This window comes from Nerophis lumbriciformis, linkage group LG23 (genome assembly GCF_033978685.3).
Source record: "Nerophis lumbriciformis linkage group LG23, RoL_Nlum_v2.1, whole genome shotgun sequence".
In the NCBI taxonomy this organism is placed as follows: Eukaryota; Metazoa; Chordata; class Actinopteri; order Syngnathiformes; family Syngnathidae; genus Nerophis; species Nerophis lumbriciformis.
This window is the reverse complement of record NC_084570.2, coordinates 33916435-33931660: the sequence shown is the minus strand read 5'-3', so window position 1 is coordinate 33931660 and position 15226 is coordinate 33916435. Positions and strand designations below refer to the sequence as shown.

Sequence of the window (15226 nt, the reverse complement as noted above, 5' to 3'; positions counted from 1 at the left end):
CAGGACAACCAACGAAGAAGACATGTCCAAACCACACGCCAGTGAACAAAAAATGATACCTAAAATAATTTTGTTTGGGTATAAAAATTACGAGGTGGTCAACACAAAACGGTTTGCAGTATGCAACACATGCGGTTCGAAAATTACTGATGGAGAGGCAACAACTTCCAACTTCGTCCGGCATTTGAAGTTGCACAAAGAACGGTAAGTTTTGAATGTAAGATAACGTTTATTGGCTAAGTAACGTGACTTTTATTTGCTGTGTAGTTAAATCAGTGAGGCTGTAAACTCACTGCTAACGTTATTGCAAACACGGGAATCTGTTGCAGTTCACTACCTTATTCATACTTTTTGTTCAGTGATTTTTTTTTAAGCAGGGTTACGTTAGTCAATATATCACACGTAACGTTAGACGGCGGTCAGCAGCACCGCGTATTTTAGCCACCTAAAAAAAGACAAAAATAGTAAAATAAAGGTCAGTTAAAATGTATACTATATTATGAATATGTGTACCGTTTTAGCTAGCTTTCTGACATACTGTTGGTTGTTTACCTCAGTGGTCCCCAACCACCGGGCCGCGGCCCGGTACTGGTCCGTGGATCGATTGGTATCGGGCCGCACAAGAAATAATTTTTTCTTTTTCTTTTTTTAATTAAATCAACATAAAAAACACAAGATACACTTACAAGTAGTGCACCAACCCAAAACAACTCTCTCCCCCCTTTTGTTCTGGGCATTGAACATGAAGACTCTTCCTTCACTGTTCCGAGTGGCCATGAGAGTCTTGGCAGTGCCTGCCTCCAGTGCTCCAGTGGAGCGAGTTTTCAGCCATGGTGGCATCATACTACGCCCCCATCGTGCACAAATGACTGACAGACTCTTGGCTAATTTGGTCTTTTGCAAATGCAATGCAGCATAGGGCCCTGACATATAAAAAGTACAACTTTTTTGTTATGTTCACGTATATGTCATGTTTTTTCAATGTTAACACTTTTGTACAAATAAGTACATTTGCACTTTATTTTTCAATGTGTTTGTTCTGTAAAGGAATGAGTTAATGTTTAAAATGACTGGTTAATAGTGCTATTATATAGTGCAATGTCAGCACAATTTTCTTTCCTGCAATTTAAAATGCACTTGTTTTAATAAATAAATACAGCGTTTGAAAAGCATACACAATCTGTGTTAATATATTAGTCTGTGGTTAAAAGGACTTGAAAGGACTCGAAACTCAAAATGCAGGACTTAGGACTTGACTTGAGACTTTCCAGTCTTGACTTTGGACTTGACTCGGGGCTTGCCTGTCTTGACTCGGGACTTGACTCGGACTTGAGGGCAAAGACTTGAGACTTGTGACTTGCAAAACAATGACTTGGTCCCACCTCTGCTAATGAGTGTAACACAACTGTACTGTGCACCTTCTCACACACCCTAACTCTGTACTGGGTATGGGTACATTTCACATTAGACGGTACTTATTCCTGGTACCTGGTACCAACAATACCAATGTGTAGATAAATCTTAATTGTTTAATATTAAAATCACATTTTGTATTTAACATTGCTATCCATTTCTTATCTTTATAAGTGTGTGTGTATATATATATATATATATATATATATGTGTGTGTATATGTAAGCGGTAGAAAATGGATGGATGGATGTGTATATGTATGTATGTATATATATATATATATATATATATGTAACTGCTGTGTACCCGTCCCGCCAAGAACCCACACAGGCTGGATTGGATGATGTGGTTCTTTACTGGTAGCTGCAATGAGTGATCAGAACGCACATACACACAATATGTGGTTAGCACCTTCGCTGGTTTCGATGTCATTAGCAGAGTGCAGGAAGTCTACTAAAGTACATAACATTTTCATATTTTTACAATTACATGAAATGCAATTACAGATGTAACTTAATACAATGGTTTTTAACAGTATACTTTTTTCCGTGTGATGGTATAGTGGTTTTAACTTGCTTTTATCTTTACTGGTATTACAATTAATTATTTACTTGGTTTTTAACCAACATCATCCTATTTTACATATTTATGGAAACGAAAATAGAAAAATACAATACAAGACATGACATGACACAAATAATTAAATGGGCTTTTACCACCCTCTGGTGGTGACTAGCGAATATAACAGACCACGTTGTTCGCATGTTAAAATGGCGGACAATACAAACTTAAATATGAACGTCTTGACACGTAAAACGCAAATAGTGCAACAATTATTACCTGCAATGAGTGATCAGAACGCACATACACACAATATGTGTTTAGCACCTTCACTGGTTCCGATGTCTACATGGGGAAAATAATACCAACTTCAGTGCAAGTAGTAATACATCTGACGTGAGCAACAACCAATTCAAAACGAAAATTTCACAACATAGCATTTCAACTGCTATTAAATAACTGTGTATCTTACAACAAATCTCACGTTAGCTTGAGTGTAATATATAATACTTTGCAGAGAAATATCAGAACGTGGCTTACTATTAGCAGAGTGCAGGAAGTCTGCCAATAGCTTCCGGTTTGCGGTCATATTAACAGACTTTTAGGTACTAGCAGATGGCGCAGTTGGACCTCTCATTGCATAACAAAACAATATACATATTTTAGCAGGAATTATATATACTGTGTATATATATATGTATGTGTGTGTATGTATTTGCTTGTATACAGAGGTGGGTAGTAACGCGCTACATTTACTCCGTTACATCTACTTGAGTAACTTTTGGGATAAATTGTACTTCTAAGAGTAGTTTTAATGCAACATACTTTTACTTTTACTTGAGTATATTTATAGAGAAGAAACGCTACTTTTACTCCGCTACTTTTATCTACATTCAGCTCGCTACTCACTACTAATTTTTATCGATCTGTTAATGCACGCTTTGTTTGTTTTGGTCTGTCAGACAGACCTTCATAGTGCCTGCGTTTCAACAAATACTGTCACTGGTGACGTTCACTCCGTTCCACCAATCAGATGCAGTCACTGGTGACGTTGGACCAATCAAACAGAGCCAGGGGTCACATGACCTGACTTAAACAAGTTGAAAAACTTATTGGGGTGTTACCATTTAGTGGTCAATTGTACGGAATATATACTGTACTGTGCAATCTACTAATACAAGTTCCAATCAATCAATCAAAAGTGTGAAGGAAAAAAGACCATTTTTATTTCAACCGTACACCCCGTCAAAAGCCTAAAGACTGACTGCACAGTTCCTATCTTCACAATAAAAGTGCCACTCCATCGCGCCTGCGCTTTCAAAATAAGAGTCTCCGAAAGCCTGCGCAAACAAGCTAGCAAGCTACGGAGTTTGCCGCCAATGTATTTCTTGTAAAGTGTATAAAAACGAATATGGAAGCTGGACATATAAGATGCCAAAAACCAACCACTTTCATGTGGTATTAGACAGAAAGGAGGAACTTTTTTTCTCCTCCATTTGAAAACGTGGACGTTTGTCATCACTACTGTCTGATTCCAATCAATGCAAGTCATCAGAATCAGGTAATACACCAACTTATATTCTTGTCTTCATGAAAGAAAGGAATCTATGTGTTAAACATGCATGTATATTCATTAAAACACTATTAACATGTAAACAAAAACGGCAAAAAAATAAATATAAATTATATACTGTATATATCTATGTATATATATATATATATATATACACAGGTAAAAGCCAGTAAATTAGAATATTTTGAAAAACTTGATTTATTTCAGTAATTGCATTCAAAAGGTGTAACTTGTACATTATATTTATTCATTGCACACAGACTGATGCATTCAAATGTTTATTTCATTTAATTTTGATGATTTGAAGTGGCAACAAATGAAAATCCAAAATTCCGTGTGTCACAAAATTTGAATATTACTTAAGGCTAATACAAAAAAGGGATTTTTAGAAATGTTGGCCAACTGAAAAGTATGAAAATGAAAAATATGAGCATGTACAATACTCAATACTTGGTTGGAGCTCCTTTTGCCTCAATTACTGCGTTAATGCGGCGTGGCATGGAGTCGATGAGTTTCTGGCACTGCTCAGGTGTTATGAGAGCCCAGGTTGCTCTGATAGTGGCCTTCAACTCTTCTGCGTTTTTGGGTCTGGCATTCTGCATCTTCCTTTTCACAATACCCCACAGATTTTCTATGGGGCTAAGGTCAGGGGAGTTGGCGGGCCAATTTAGAACAGAAATACCATGGTCTGTAAACCAGGCACGGGTAGATTTTGCGCTGTGTGCAGGCGCCAAGTCCTGTTGGAACTTGAAATCTCCATCTCCATAGAGCAGGTCAGCAGCAGGAAGCATGAAGTGCTCTAAAACTTGCTGGTAGACGGCTGCGTTGACCCTGGATCTCAGAAAACAGAGTGGACCGACACCAGCAGATGACATGGCACCCCAAACCATCACCGATGGTGGAAACTTTACACTAGACTTCAGGCAACGTGGATCCTGTGCCTCTCCTGTCTTCCTCCAGACTCTGGGACCTCGATTTCCAAAGGAAATGCAAAATTTGCATGGTTGGGTGATGGTTTGGGGTGCCATGTCATCTGCTGGTGTCGGTCCACTCTGTTTCCTGAGATCCAGGGTCAACGACTTCATGCCACGCCGCATTAACGCAGTAATTGAGGCAAAAGGAGCTCCAACCAAGTATTGAGTATTGTACATGCTCATATTTTTCATTTTGATACTTTTCAGTTGGCCAACATTTCTAAAAATCCCTTTTTTGTATTAGCCTTAAGTAATATTCAAATTTTGTGACACACGAAATTTTGGATTTTCATTTGTTGCAACTTCAAATCATCAAAATTAAATGAAATAAACATTTGAATGCATCAGTCTGTGTGCAATGAATAAATATAATGTACAAGTTACACCTTTTGAATGCAATTACTGAAATAAATCAAGTTTTTCAAAATATTCTAATTTACTGGCTTTTACCTGTGTGTGTGTGTATATATATATATATATATATATATATATATATATATATATATATATATATATATATATATACATACATATATATATATATATATATATATATATATGTATATGTGTGTGTGTATATATATATATATATATATATATATATATATATGATATGTGTGTGTATGTTACTCATCAGTTACTCAGTACTTGAGTAGTTTTTTTACAACATACTTTTTACTTTTACTCAAGTAAATATTTGGGTGACTACTCCTTACTTTTACTTGAGTAATAAATCTCTAAAGTAACAGTACTCTTACTTGAGTACAATTTCTGGCTACTCTACCCATCTCTGCTTGTATATTATATTATATATATATATATATATACACAATATATATATATATACATATATATATATATATATATATATATATATATATATATATATATATATATATATATATATTTATATATGTATATATATATATATTTATATTTATACACAATATATATATATATATATAAATCCATATCCATCCATCCATCTTCTTCCGCTTATCCGAGGTCGGGTCGCGGGGGCAGCAGCCTAAGCAGGGAAGCCCAGACTTTCCTCTCCCCAGCCACTTCGTCCAGCTCCTCCTGGGGGATCCCGAGGCGTTCCCAGGCCAGGCGGGAGACATAGTCTTCCCAACGTGTCCTGGGTCTTCCCCGTGGCCTCCTACCGGTTGGACGTGCCCTAAACACCTCCCGAGGGAGGCGTTTGGGTGGCATCCTGACCAGATGCCAGAACCACCTCATCTGGCTCCTCTCCATGTGGAGGAGCAGTGACTTTACTTTGAGCTCCTCCCGGATGGCAGAGCTTCTCACCCTATCTCTAAGGGAAAGCCCCGCCACCCGGCGGAGGAAACTCATTTCAGCCGCCTGTACCTGTGATCTTGTCTTTTCGGTCACAACCCAAATCTCATGACCATAGGTGATGATGGGAACGTAGATCGACAGGTAAATTGAGAGCTTTGCCTTCCGGCTTAGCTCCTTCTTCACCACAACAGATCGATACAGCGTCCGCATTACTCCACTTTTCCCTCACTCGTGAACAAGACTCCGAGGTACTTGAACTCCTCCACTTGGGGCAGGGTCTCCTCCCCAACCCGGAGATGGCACTCCACCCTTTTCCGGGCGAGAACCATGGACTCGGACTTGGAGGTGCGGATTCTCATCTCAGTCGCTTCACACTCGGCTGTGAACCGATCCAGTGAGAGCTGAAGATCCTGGCCAGATGAAGCCATCAGGACCACATCATCTGCAAAAAGCAGAGACCCAATCCTGCAGCCACCAAACCGGATCCCCTCAACGCCTTGACTGCGCCTAGAAATTCTGTCCATAAAAGTTATGAACAGAATCGGTGACAAAGGGCAGCCTTGGCGGAGTCCAACCCTCACTGGAAACGTGTCCGACTTACTGCCGGCAATGCGGACCAAGCTCTGACACTGATCATACAGGGAGCGGACAGCCACAATCAGACAGTCCGATACCCCATACTCTCTGAGCACTCCCCACAGGACTTCCCGAGGGACACGGTCGAATGCCTTCTCCAAGTCCACAAAGCACATGTAGACTGGTTGAGCAAACTCCCATGCACCCTCAAGGACCCTGCCGAGAGTATAGAGCTGGTCCACAGTTCCACGACCAGGACGAAAACCACACTGTTGCTCCTGAATCCGAGGTTCGGCTATCCGGCGTAGCCTCCTCTCCAGTACACCTGAATAGACCTTACCGGGAAGGCTGAGGAGTGTATACACACATTTTACCAAAACATTTTAGGTATATTTATACAAGGTATCGGACCAGTTTCGCCGATACCAGCCTGAATTTACTCGGTATTGGATTGTAAAGACAATCAATGGTATCGCACTTCACTACTGCACAGAGAGCAGAATGGATATTTGTTTAATAAGGTCAGATCTGTCATCCTTTGTCTCCACTAGACATGCAAAAAGACGTGTGATATTTGCACTCTATTTTCCAATGAGCCATTTTGTGATTGATGCTTTTAATTTCAGCACTAATGAAGAAACAGAAGTTGGTCAAACTTAGTGGGCCGCTGAAAAGAAAGAAAAAGTTTCAATTCAGTTCCCCGGGCTTAATTAGGTTTGCAGTGTCAGCACTTTTAGTTTTAGAGCATATTCATGTCTAATATTGGCTGCTGTGTTCTGTACAATAACACAGTAAGACATCACAAACCTTTAATGAGTTGATATTTAACACCATATTTACTTTCAGTTGTGAATATTATGAAAATGTGACTTATCATCACATGGAAGGATGTCTTAGCTTTGTGTTTTACTGCATGTAACCAAGCATCCATTCATTCATTTTCTACCGCTTGTCCCTTTTGGGGTTGCGGGGGGTCTCTGGAGCCTATCTCAGCTGCATTCGGGCGGAAGGCGGGGTACACCCTGGACAAATCGCCACCGCCACAGATAGACAGACAACATTCACACTCACATTCACACACTAAGGCCAATTTAGTCTTGCCAATCAACCTATCCCCAGGTGCATGTCTTTGGAGGTGGGAGGAAGCCGGAGTACCCGGAGGGAACCCACGCAGTCACGGGGAGAACATGCAAACTCCACACAGAAAGATCCCGAGCCCGGAATTGAACTCAGGACTACTCAGGACCTTCGCATTGTGAGGCAGATGCACTAACCCCTCTTCCACCGTGCTAATGAATCTCATTAACAATAGTACCCTATTTTTCGGGCTGTAAAGCGCAGCGGTACTTAAGCTGCACCCACCAAATTTGAGAAAAATAGAACTTTTGTTTACATATTTTAGCCGCACCGGACCATAAGCCGCAGATATATATATGAACGTTTTTGTAAATGTTTTTTACGTTCCTTAATTGTTTCCAAATGGTGCAGTAAAATGGCTGATCAAACAAAATAGAAGTCATGGTCATGGACCTACTAGCTGCGGAAGCTAGTGGGTCCAATCTAGCTAAACAATATAGCTATTTAATTTAAATTATTTAATTATTTCATTTAAATTATTTCATTTAAAAAAATTAGATAGTTCCAATCAGCTAAACAATATATTAGCCGTGCTGGACTATAAACCGCAGATATATACCTTGTGAAATGAGTTATTTACACAGAAATATCTAGTAAATGTTTATTTACCTACTTTAATTGTTTCCAAACGGCAGTAAAACGGTTATCAAACAAAACAGAAGTCATCATCATGGACCCACTAGCTGCGGAAGCTAGCTCTCCAATCAGCTAAACAGGATCAATAACTCCACGGTGATGTTTTGGTGAATTTACTGAGGAATTTGTGAAACTGAAACAATACAAAAAGAATGCCATTGTAAGTTAATAAAATTAACACAGACACTCGTAAAGGTGTTAGCATATTAGCTAATGGTAACGACGCTAGCTTGACTACATTACGATAGCACGTTCAAATATGCCTGAAAACACTCCTACAGACATCACACATGGGACGGTTTAGTAGGTATGAATTGTTTGAGTTATATTGTAAAACTTACAAATGATGAATGAAGAATTCTTTCGAGCAGAAACGCTATGGACGGTTATGCTTCTGGTTCAAGGCGCGAAACAGAAATTACATGTTCAGTGAGCGAACTTGTCGAAAAGATGGTGCCATAGAACAAACATTAACGCACCTTTTCAGCGCCTCTGTCGGTGTGATATGAAAACAGTTTGTTGAACATGAAACATTACGGCCGTTCAGGAAGAAAAATCCACGAATTAGCCGCACCGGACTATAAGACGCGAATATATACATGAAAGATTTTGTAAATGTTTATTTACCTGCTTTAATTGTTTCCAAACGGTGTCTGTAACACGGCAGTAAAACGGTGGATCAAACAAAACAGAAGTCATCGTCATGGACCCACTAGCTGCGGAAGCTAGCTCTCCAATCAGATAATCAGACTCAATAACTCCACGGTGACGTTTTGGTGAATTTACTGAGGAATTTGTGAAACTGAAACAATACACAAAGAATGCCATTTTAAGTTAATAATATTAACACAGACACTCGTAGACGTGTTAGCAAATTAGCTAATGGTAACGACGCTAGCTTGATTACGTAATGATAGCACGTTCAAATATGCATGAAAACACTCCTACAGACATCACACATGGGACGGTTTAGTCGGTATGAATTGTTTTAGTTATATTGTAAAACTTACAAACGATGAATGAAGAAACCTTTCGAGCAGAAACGCTATGGACGGTTATGCTTCTGGTTCAAGGCGCGAAACAGAAATTACATTTTCAGTGAGCGAACTCGTCGAAAAGATGGCGCCATAGAACAAACATTAACGCACTTTTTTAGCGCCTCTGTCGGTGTGATATGAAAACGGTTTGTTGAACATGAAACTTGACGGCTGTTCAGGAAGAAACATCCAAGAATTAGCTGCACCGGACTATAAGCCGCAGTGTGCAAAGTGTGGGGGGAAAAAAGATGCAGCTTTTAGTCTGTAAAATATGGTATATGTTTTTTATACTTTACATTTGGTAATGTCCAGGAGCATAAACATCTACATGAGCCATGTGAGACTTGTGGAAACACACCAAACCTGCCCTGCCACAGAAGTGAAGGGATAATTGCTAATTAGCATTTTGAGGAACAGGTTGCCTCCTCCCCAGGACGGGGGCACTCGCGCTCCCCTGCGGCGCCTGGAGCCCCGTAATTGGCCCTGAAAAAGGAATAGGTTTAGAAAATGTCTGTCTGCGCCATGCATAATTCATACCATGCCCAGCAGAAATACATCTGTGTCATCGCACGCTTATCCACCAAAACTTCCACACTGGACTCTCTGAGGTTCTGCTAATTAAGTTTTCCTATGAATGAAAAAAGTGGCCAGGGGACACGGTCAGTTCACGCACACACGTGATCATCCGTACATTACGTGTTGTATCGTATTTTTCAGACTATAAGTCGCACTTAAAATCCTTTCATTTTCTCTAAACTCGACAGTGCGCCTTATAACCCGGTGCGCCTAATGTACGTAAGAATTCTGGTTTTGCTTACCGACCTCCAAGCAATTTTATTTGGTACATGGTGTAATGATAAGTGTGACCAGTAGATAGCAGTCACACATAAGAGATACGTGAGGACTGCAATATGACTCAAGTAAACAACACCAACATGTTATGGGACGGGGTGGCGCAGTGGAAGAATGGCCGTGCGTGACCCGGGGGTCCCTGGTTCAATCCCCACCTAGTACCAACCTCGTCATGTCCGTTGTGTCCTGAGCAAGACACTTCACCCTTGCTCCTGATGGGTGCTGGTTAGCGCCTTGCATGGCAGCTCCCTCCATCAGTGTGTGAATGTGTGTGTGAATGGGTAAATGTGGAAGTAGTGTCAAAGCGCCTTGAGTACCTTGAAGGTAGAAAAGCGCTATACAAGTACAACCCATTTATCATTTATATGTTCCATTGAGAATATAGAACATTACACACGGCGCTCAAAAATCTATCAAAGTGTTTTAGGAGGACTTTGGTAAGCTATGAAGCCACATAGGAGTATTAATATGGTGTGTGTATAAGGTAAGACATATTATCTGGCGTTTTGTTTCGCAATATTATACAAAAGGAACTTTTTTTAACCTTCTGTTACCTGCTGATGTGTATTTGGGATCTGCATAAGTCCTGAAAATGTGTGCGCGTCCGCCTTTGTAGTCGACCATGTAGTGGATAAGCTTCTTCTTTTTCTCTATCTTCTTGTTATGGGACATTCATCCTCCACTGTTGCCATTTCTAATATAAAGTAGTGTAAAGTTCTTACTTATATCTGTCAGTAAACTCATCATGAAAGCACTAAAACATACTGGTGTAGTGAGTTGACATTATTCACCCAAGGAACTTTAGTTATTAGAGCGTTCCGATGGAAAAGTTTTTCACGGGACACATTTTGGGCGTTGTTGTTGCACTAGTGAGCCACGGATGAGAAGATGCTGCCTCGTTATTGATTGAAGTAAATCTGAATGTCATTAAAACAGTTAGCTCCATCTTTTGACACTTCTTCCACTCCCGTCCTTGCACGCTACAACAAAGATGACGGAGGAGAAGACGCTGTCGAAGTGGAGGCACGTAAATAAGACCGCCCACAAAACGGCGCATCCTGAAGAGACTGTCATAAATGATCTGTAGAACATCATCTATGCAACATTTTGAGCAAAGAACCACCATTACATGTTATGTAGACCACAAGGAAGTCTTTTACATTTAGAACAAAATAATAATAATATGACTCCTTTAATGCGCCTGTGCGCCTTATAAATGAAAAAATTAATCGGCAGTGCGCCTTATAATCCGGTGTGCCCTATGGTCAGGAAAATATGGTACTTGTATTCACATCGCTGCACACGCTTCTCTATTGTATACGTGTCATGCTGCAGAGAGGTTGGTCAGCCTGCTATTTTCTGCAAATTACATTAATAACATCCTATAATTTGGTTTATTATTTATTTCATCTTCTGATAGATGATACAATAACACCAATATAGTGGGAACAAACACGACAGAGTAGACTCAATTGCATGTTAAAAAAACAACAACAACAAAAAACACATGTATTTAATGCCAGAAAATATGTGTACTGTATGCACTAACATGTGGATTATATGTACAGACTTGGCATTGTACACAACTTGTGATTTTTGACTCATTTTATTAAGCACAGAAAAAGTGAGTAGGGGATACATAATATTTCTGTGCTGTCATAAAATGTGTCCCCCCTTCTATTTTCCCCAATTGATGTACTAAACCAGGGATGCCAAAGTGGTTTTCATTGAGGGCCACATCACAGTTATGGCTGCCATCAGAGGGCCGCTTGTAACAGTGAATAATGTATGAATTTGCCTCTGGATTTCATTATTAATTATATACATTGTTTTAAGTAGACTGTCCATTTTACAGTAAAAACTTTACATTTACAACATTTTACTGTAAAATCTAGCGGGTTTTTTTGTTGGTTTTTTACAACATTTTACAGTAAATATAAAAACAGCACCGTTGTTTTTTGGGAGGGGTTTTACGGAAAAAGCTGGCAGCTTAGTTGCCAGAATTATTATGTTAAATGTACATTGGTTTTTACAACATTATATTGTTCATGGAAAAACAGTACAAGTTATTTTTTTATTCTGGCAACTTAACTGCCAGTTTTTATACCGTAAAAACAAATGTACCGTCTTTCCATTTACAGTAACACACCGTTAAAAACAACCCTAGATTTTACAGTCAAAAACTGGCAGCTCAGTCAACAGAATTTTAACGCAAAAGACAGTACCGTATTTTCCGCACTATAAGGCGCACCGGATTATTAGCCGCACCTTCAATGAATTACATATTTCATAACTTTGTCCACCAATAAGCCGCCCCGGACTATAAGCCGCGCCTACGCTGCGCTAAAGGGAATGTCAAAAAAACAGTCAGATAGGTCAGTCAAACTTTAATAATATATTAAAAACCAGCGTTCTAACAACTCTGTTCACTCCCAAAATGTACGCAAATGTGCAATCACAAACATAGTAAAATTCAAAATAGTGCAGAGCAATAGCAACATAATGTTGCTCGAACGTTAATGTCACAACACACAAAATAAACATAGCGCTCACTTTCTGAAGTTATTCTTCATTCGTAAATCCTTCGTCTTCGGTGTCCGAAGTGAAAAGTTGGGCAAATTTACGATCCACTGGCAGATGTTGGCGTCGTCTGGCGCTGCCTCCTCGTCTTAGTGAAGGTGTGTTCGCCTTCTGTCTTCCATTGTTCCCACGCAGTTAGCAGTCTAGCTTCGAATGCCCTGTTGACACCAATATCTAGCGGCTGGAGGTCTTTTGTCAATCCACCCGGAATGACGGCGAGTATTGAATTAAGTGCGTAAGCGTGTCTCTCAATGTGCTGTTATGAGCTAGCAAATATAACAACTACACTACCCAGCATGCAACGATAGTTACGAGCATGCGCGGTAGCCCTGAGAAGTTCCCACGCAGTTAGCAGTCTAGCTTCGAATGCCCTGTTGACACCAATATCTAGCGGCTGGAGGTCTTTTGTCAATCCACCCGGAATGACGGCGAGTATTGAATTAAGCGCGTAAGCGTGTCTCTCAATGTGCTGTTATGAGCTAGCAAATATAACAACTACACTACCCAGCATGCAACGATAGTTACGAGCATGCGCGGTAGCCCTGAGAAGCGATGTTGTATGCTGGGAGTTCGAATGTGGTTATGAGCACGCTGTGAGAAAACGTTGAGAACTCAGTTAACACGCCTCGTCTGCATTATTTATAATTAGACAGACAACACACTTAATAGGAGCCATTTTGGGGTCTTTACATAAACACACAAATGGAAATGAAACGTCACATATCCCAGCATGCACCGCGCGCTTCTTCTACGGGGAAAAAAGATGGCGGCTGTTTACCGTAGTTGCGAGACCTAAACTTTATGAAAATTAATCTTAATATTTATCCATATATAAAGCGCACCGGGTTATAAGGCGCACTGTCAGCTTTTGAGAAAGTTTGTGGTTTTTAGGTGCGCCTTATAGTGCGGAAAATACGGCAGTAGTTTTTTTTCAATTTACAGTAATATGCTGTAAAGAACAACGTCAAATGTATTGTCATTTTTATTAATTTGATGGGTAGTTTGCTGTAAAGTTAAGTGTTTTTATTTAGACAAAAACATGTTGGAAAGTATGATAATATACTGTAATATTTGTTGCAATATTGGATACTATTAAAGTTTAAAAGGTATGCAATTTCAAGCAGTACACATTATTTTCTGTCAAAATGACAAAAAATCATTGACATTTAGTGAGAAAATATGAAGTAATTTATTGACACATCATTTCCAGGTGTTTGCGGGCCAGATCTGGCCCCCGGGCCTTGACTTTGACACCTGTGCTCTAACATCATGTGTTTTATTCTGTAGATAGTTAGCATCATCAACAACAAAACCTGTGAATTTGGACTTGTGTAATTAATCACATAAAAAGTGAGTAGGAGATACATAATATTTATAATCATTGACATCGCTAATAACACGGAAGTGCTGCCGCTGTCTGAACGAGGCACAGAGCTCCGACCCACCATGGGCGCCCCCGCGGATACAAACTATTTCAGGGATACAGAATTTTGCGCGACACCGGAGCAAAGTGAGACAATGGCAAACTTCCCCCCCCCCCGACCAAACTGAGCAAAAGCTGTAAATAAGTAAGTTAACCATCGGTGCGAGGCGAAATGAAAAAAGCCTCCAAATACAGTTAGCTCACGTCTTACCTGCGTCACGCGTGGTCACTTTCTGCCGACTCATACGCGCGCTTCCCAGTGTGCGTCGCTATCAACAGTCCCCCTTGAAACAACCGGACAGAACCATAAAATATATGTACATATATATATATATACATTATATTTATTATTCATTTATTATCAGTGTTGGGACGACACGTAATGCGTTACTCTAACGCCGTTACTTTCGGCGGTAAATAGTTATCTAACGCGTTATTTTTTATATTCAGTAACTCAGTTACCGTTACTACATGATGCGTTACTGCGTTATTTTACGTTATTTTGTATGTAGTATCGGCTAGAAACTGAGAAGATCTGAGTGTATTTCATTGGAGAGCTGCAGAAGTGGCGACGGAGAAGAGGCGCGCTCTGTCTGTGTGTACGCGTGTGTGTGGGAGGGGGCGTGTCTGTGTTTACTAACAAAACATGGCGAAGCCCGAAGCCGAGTTTCTTAACATGGAGATATTCTCACTACTTTTATTTTGTCGACCACAAAGAAAAGAACATTTTAGTTAAATGTAAGTTGTGTCTTGGATCAAAAATCCTATCCTAGCAATTCAAATCTGCTGAAACAGCTACAAAAGCAACATGCTTCGACGAAGCTAGTAAAGAGAGACACACTTCAGCTCCTAAGCAACAGTGGCTGGATTTTAACGAGGCACTGCTAGCCAGGACAACATTGATAGAGCCATTGCAGCGTGTGTGCTAGAAGATATGCAGGCTATTTCTATAGTGGAGTCACCCGCTTCCAGGCAGCTAATTAGCATGATACTGGCCGTCAAATGGCACCTGGACAGTGAGCTAAAGAAAACATTCCAAACTCTGCCTTTGCTCATCATTCAGCACTGAAGGTACACACACTCTGTCAATTCTCTTATATACTCTTTCATTCGAGACTTCTAGAGTGTTTGATTATCACATCACTCTAAATGTATAGACTATAAA

The 15226-nt window shown here is 40.0% G+C and overlaps 1 protein-coding gene across 1 annotated transcript in view; it reads left to right on the top strand.

Annotated features, from left to right (window-relative positions):
- Positions 1-15226, top strand: part of LOC133622221 (V-set and transmembrane domain-containing protein 2-like protein) — a 102188-nt gene that overhangs the window by 80914 nt on the left and 6048 nt on the right. The window lies entirely within an intron of this gene.